We start from the raw sequence: 5726 nt of genomic DNA, 5'->3' as shown, positions 1-5726 counted from the left end.
GAGAAGTTAACCACACCTAGACGAACCCTCAAACGTTTAACTCCTCAAAATTTTAAGGAGTTAACTCGCAAAACCAGCCTAACACTCTCATATTTGCTCTATCACGGCCACTTCTCAGGAAAAATCTGGCCTCTCCCAACTCCTGCCCGACGTGCCTCCTCTTCCCGTCACTGCCACCAATGTCACCACCACAGTAGGTCACAACTCCAATGGGAATGGAACCGCGGGACACTTCTGCAATCCCATCGGTGCTACGCCATCGAAATCGACCCACGCTCCGCTGCCTGCGCCAACGAAGTAGCTGGGGAAGAAGAATGTGGTGCGGACGGCTGCACGTCAACAAAGGCCAGTGGCCGTGATGACGACCACTCGCCCTCCGCTTTCTTCAGCCTGCGGCAAGCAGGTGAGGAAACCGACGGAGGTGGGGAACGCCCTCATCAAGGCGGCGGTGAAGAAGAAGAAGGCATCCATGATGACGCCTCATCCTCGTTCTGCTGATCGTATCCCTTCTCCGGTGACCCCTTCACCTCCTCCTCTGGCGCGTTCGGCCATCGCAGCTGCATCCGAGTTCCATGGCCACCAAGTGCTCAAGGATATGCCAGAGAGGTAAAATGTGTGCCCTTTTTGTCCTAGATATTAGTGATGGTTTGAGGCCGTTTAGTTTTATGACATGCTTGTTGGTGCTTGTTGTTGAATGTAGTGTGGAGGAGCATGATGTTGCAACTTTCATGTCTCAATTGGAGGAATCACACATCCTCGGCCTCGATTATCTAGATTATGATGGTGGTGGCTGTGGGGGTGATGATGAAGAATAGGACAACGAGGAGGATGATGATCCCGAAGTGGCGGGGGTTGTAACGCCCCGAGACCGACGCTTCAGAAGACTTCCTTATTTTCGTGATCGCCGCGTGTTTCTTTTGGTGCTTGCTCTTTTATTTTTGCATTGCTTCATGTCATCATGCCATCATGTCATTAAATCTTTGCATAAAAACTCAACTAAATAAATTGCATGGATCTTCGATCCATTTAAATCGAGGGAATTCACATGGTGATTTCTCTTTATAACATATCCTCCTAATATTTATGGAGCTATTATAAATATTCCATTAATTGGAGTTCACCTTAACACACGTGCAAAATTAATCCTATGCCTTTTCTGCTTTGAGTCGATCTCTCTAACTTTGCCAACAATTCTTTCTCCATTTATGGTGGCTCCTCTAAAATTCTCAACATTTTTGGGCCTTCCAAACCTCCTCTTCCTATTCACATCCTCAAAAGGACTTGAGTGAATTGAGAATGGAAACTTGAATCTTCTGAGATATCTTCATCACTCCGGAACAATTGAATAACGAGAAGTGGAAGATTAAGAGGTGCACCGGTACGAGAAAAACATTTGAAACGAGGAAAAGATATGATCGACAAAGCTTGAATTGAATCCACCGGAGAAGAAAAGAATGAAGAATGATAAACTTGAAATTTCGTGAGCATCTTCATGAGAAATCACCGGTTAAGAACATTGACGGAAAAGAATGGAGAAACTTCACCTCCATAAGATGGATACATGATTAAGAAATCTGAGTCATTGAAGAAAAAGGGTGGGAGGGCGGGAAAAACAAAGGCAACTTGGGTCGGATGAAACGAACACCGTTGAGAAAACTTAGAGTTGATCTTTCGGATGGGGAGAATGATGGGATCATCTTGAAGAGAAACACACCGGTTGGAAATAGAATTAAGATGGCAATCTCGATGATTTTCCTTCGGGTTTCATGATTCACAAAGTTTTCAGGAGTGACATATTTAAATCCATCATTTTATCTTCGTTCAAGAGATCTTTTCAACCAATCAATCTTTTTGTTGGAGTTGTATTGGGTTATATTTCACCTAAAGCCTTCCCTAAGGAATGTAGCTATTTGTGGTGGTTATCAATGATCCAAGTTTTCTCCTATCCTCTCGACGAGAGAAGATTTCATCTCTTCGTTGATCTCAAGCAAGCAATTGTTTTCGTTAGTGGCCGGTTGTCACCTCACAGTTTTGAGATGTTTTTTCATAAGCCCACAACAAACTTATTCGTTTCGTTGTTGGTTTTCCAACAACTCCATTATAACCTTCTTGGAAGGGTGCTTTCCAAGCTCATTTGTGGCAGAAGTTGGCATTTTCTTCTTCATTCTGTTATTCCAATGATCTATCTTCTACTCTTTCTTCCGGAGGCATTGTGATGTTGCTCTCTTCACTCATCATCTCGAATTGTGAGGATCATGTTCTTTTCGTGCATATCCATTTAACCGGAGTGTTGTGTCTTCTCTTCAAGTTCTTTTCATCTTATCAAGTTTTGCCTCTCTTTTCAACCTGAGTGCTGTCTGAAATCCTTCTTACCCATTGTGCCATTCTTTCAATAGTTCCGGAGGCAGTGTGTTGTTGATTTCATCGAGTATCCTCTCATCTTGTCAAGATCATGTTCAATTCCTTCCATTTACAGTCGGAGTGCTGCCCAAATTATATCATTCTTATTCCTTCCTATCTTGTTTTAACCGGAGCGGTTTAAATATCTATCGTGTCATTTAACCTCAAGGTTCACATGGTGTTCCTTGTTTCTCTTTTCTACCGGTGTGCTTTCATATTCCTTTTGATCCGTTAAGCACTTGTTTCATGTCCTTCAACCTACAAGGTTCTTGTAAGGGTCCTTGTTCCTCTTGCTGAACGGAGTGTTTTAAATTTTGTTCACCTCCGTCGTGTCATTTCTTTAAGCTTTGCAACCTCTCAAGGTTCTTTGGTTTCACTTGTTTGTCAAAGAAGCAATTTGTCTTACCTCTTCCCTTCCGTTTTTCTCCGGTGCCATCCTAGATCTCGGGACGAGATCCTCTCGTAGTGGTGGAGTGTTGTAACGCCCCGAGACCGACGCTTCAGAAGACTTCCTTATTTCGTGATCGCCGCGTGTTTCTTTTGGTGCTTGCTCTTTTATTTTTGCATTGCTTCATGTCATCATGCCATCATGTCATTAAATCTTTGCATAAAAACTCAACTAAATAAATTGCATGGATCTTCGATCCATTTAAATCGAGGGAATTCACATGGTGATATCTCTTTATAACATATCCTCCTAATATTTATGGAGCTATTTTAAATATTCCATTAATTGGAGTTCACCTTAACACACGTGCAAAATTAATCCTATGCCTTTTCTGCTTTGAGTCGATCTCTCTAACTTTGCCAACAATTCTTTCTCCATTTATGGTGGCTCCTCTAAAATTCTCAACATTTTTGGGCCTTCCAAACCTCCTCTTCCTATTCACCCATTTGAATTAAATTCAAATGTTTTTGAATCTTAAACCATGCCAACTACCTCTTTGTCAAATCTCATCTCTTTTAAAGTTGTTTTGGTTGGGTTAAAAATGGCTCAAGTTTGAATTCAATTCAAACTTGAATTATTTTTCTTCCTCTAAAAATTGCCAAACCAATTTATTCAAATTGTGCATATTATCAAGACTTCAGAGATATTTTCTTTTCTGAAATATTCCACCTCTAGCACCTCCTTCTTTTCTCTAAAGTTCTGGTTGAGGAAATAAAGAAAAGAAGGAAGAAAGGGAGAGAGCCCAGCCAGCCTCTCAGGCCGGCCCATCCTTCTCCGCTGCCTCCTCTCCTCCATGGCCCAAGGCCCAGCCGCCCTCACCAGCTTCCTAACCCTAGCCCTCACCACGCTCTGGACCGATCCCCTCTCTCCTCTTCGTTCTCCTCCTGCCGCTGCACACACACGCACGCATTGAGGAGAGCCTGCTCGATCCCCTCGCCTCCATCCTCCACGAGCCGGTCTCCCCACCTCTGGCAACGGCCGCCGTCCCGCGCCCAAGCTCCGCCGCTCGCGAGCCTCCTCCTCTGCTTCGCCCCCTCCTCTGCTCCCTCAGCCATGGCGCTCCGCCGCCCCTCGCCTGGACCCGTCAAGCCCCGCCACCAGCTTGCTGCTCTGCTCGACCCCGACCTCGCCGGCTCCGCGCGCCTGCTCGCGTCCAGCCCCGTGGCCCGGGAGCTGGTCGTCGCGTCGTTCCCTGACCGCCAACATCCCGCAGTGCTCTGTCTCGCGCCGCGTCCTCCCTCTGCCTCCTCGCCATGGCCGCCGCGTCTCCCTCTGCAGGACCAGGCCGCACCGCAGGACCTCCTCGTCGTGGCTCTGCCTCCACTAGCAGCCTCCTGCTGCCCGCCATCTTCATGGCCTTGAGCAGCCCAAGCCGCCGGGCGTCCTGGCCTTTGCACATCGCTGTTGACCCGAGGAGACCACCGAAGTCCAAGGACTATCCCCAAAGATTTTGGATGCGCCAAGATCCTCTCCGAACATGTACGACTACACCTGCTGATGCGTCAAGTACCTTGGAACGTCTACGACTACGCGGACTCGCCAAGTACCACGACGACCGTGTACCACTACCGTCGCCGTGTACCACTACTTCCACTACGACCGTTTCGAGAACGTCTACTTCCTCTACACCGCACCGGAACGCCGAGTTCCTCGCCGTGACCCCGAACATCTACGGAAACTTGTGCGACTATGAACGTGAACGACTACCGTCGACCCTAAGTTACTCGGACCCGTCAAGTACCTCTCCGAAAACGAACGGGTGCCACTACTTCCACTACCGTCGCCGAAGACCCGTGTAACGGAACCGTCAAGTTCGACCTACCTTCGTGTGTACCACTACTTCCCCTATGACACGTGAACAACTACTTCCACTTCGAACGCGTTCCGCCCCGAATGCGCGCTTCGAAGGTATAACCCCGAGACGACGTCCGTGGACCGAATGCATGTGTGTTGTATGAGATGCTCGTGTTTGCACCGTTTCCGAGAGAGGTCTTTGCACGTTCCTCGATTGCCATGCCGCCGTACCGTGGGAACCCGGAATCCGGGAGCACCCCACCATCTCTTGCGCATTTCACACATCCGCACAATTCTCTTTTGCACCGGTATCTCCATTAGCTACCGGAACCGATATGGTGCCGTGGCATCATTTTCGGATTCGTTGCCGTGGCACCCCTTTCTTCCACGACGGCGACAAATGCTCCATAACATGCTCATATCAACGTTTTCATAAAATTGCATATACCTTGCATATGTCATTCGCATCATGTTAACAACATTTAAATGTTTAAAATTGATGTTTACATTAAAAATTGCTAAATGACATGAGGATTTTCCGGCATTGTCGTTTGTTATTTCCGGCCTCATTTTAACTTGCCTTCATAGATAGTTTCCATATGCTTCACCCCTTGCCATGGTTAACAACATTTAATATTGTTGGTTACTTAAACAAGAGCGAACTAAATAATTAAATGTGGTGTTTCGTCAATATGCAACTCGTTGCATATTGAGCTCCACTTAATTTGTAGTGTTGTTTGTTGCACTTTGCCATGCCTTGCATATTTAAACCGGACATGCATCATATTTGTTTTTGCATCATGCCATGTGTATGTGGTGGTTGTTTACTATGTTGTTTGTTTCTTTCCGGGTTGCTTCTCTCGTTAGCTTCGGTTTCTTTCCGAAGTTGTGAGGATTCGTTCGACTCCGTCTGTTTGTCTTCTTCATGGACTCGTTCTTCTTCCTTGCGGGATCTCAGGCAAGATGACCACCCCTCGAAATCACTTCTATCTTTGCTTACTAGTTGTTCGCTCTATTGCTATGCTGCGCTACCTACCACTTGCTATATCATGCCTCCCAAATTGCCATGAAACCACCTCTAACC

The sequence above is a fragment of the Triticum aestivum genome, chromosome 4D, assembly GCF_018294505.1.
Source record: "Triticum aestivum cultivar Chinese Spring chromosome 4D, IWGSC CS RefSeq v2.1, whole genome shotgun sequence".
NCBI classification, from domain to species: Eukaryota; Viridiplantae; Streptophyta; class Magnoliopsida; order Poales; family Poaceae; genus Triticum; species Triticum aestivum.
Note: the sequence above shows the minus strand (reverse complement) of the source record.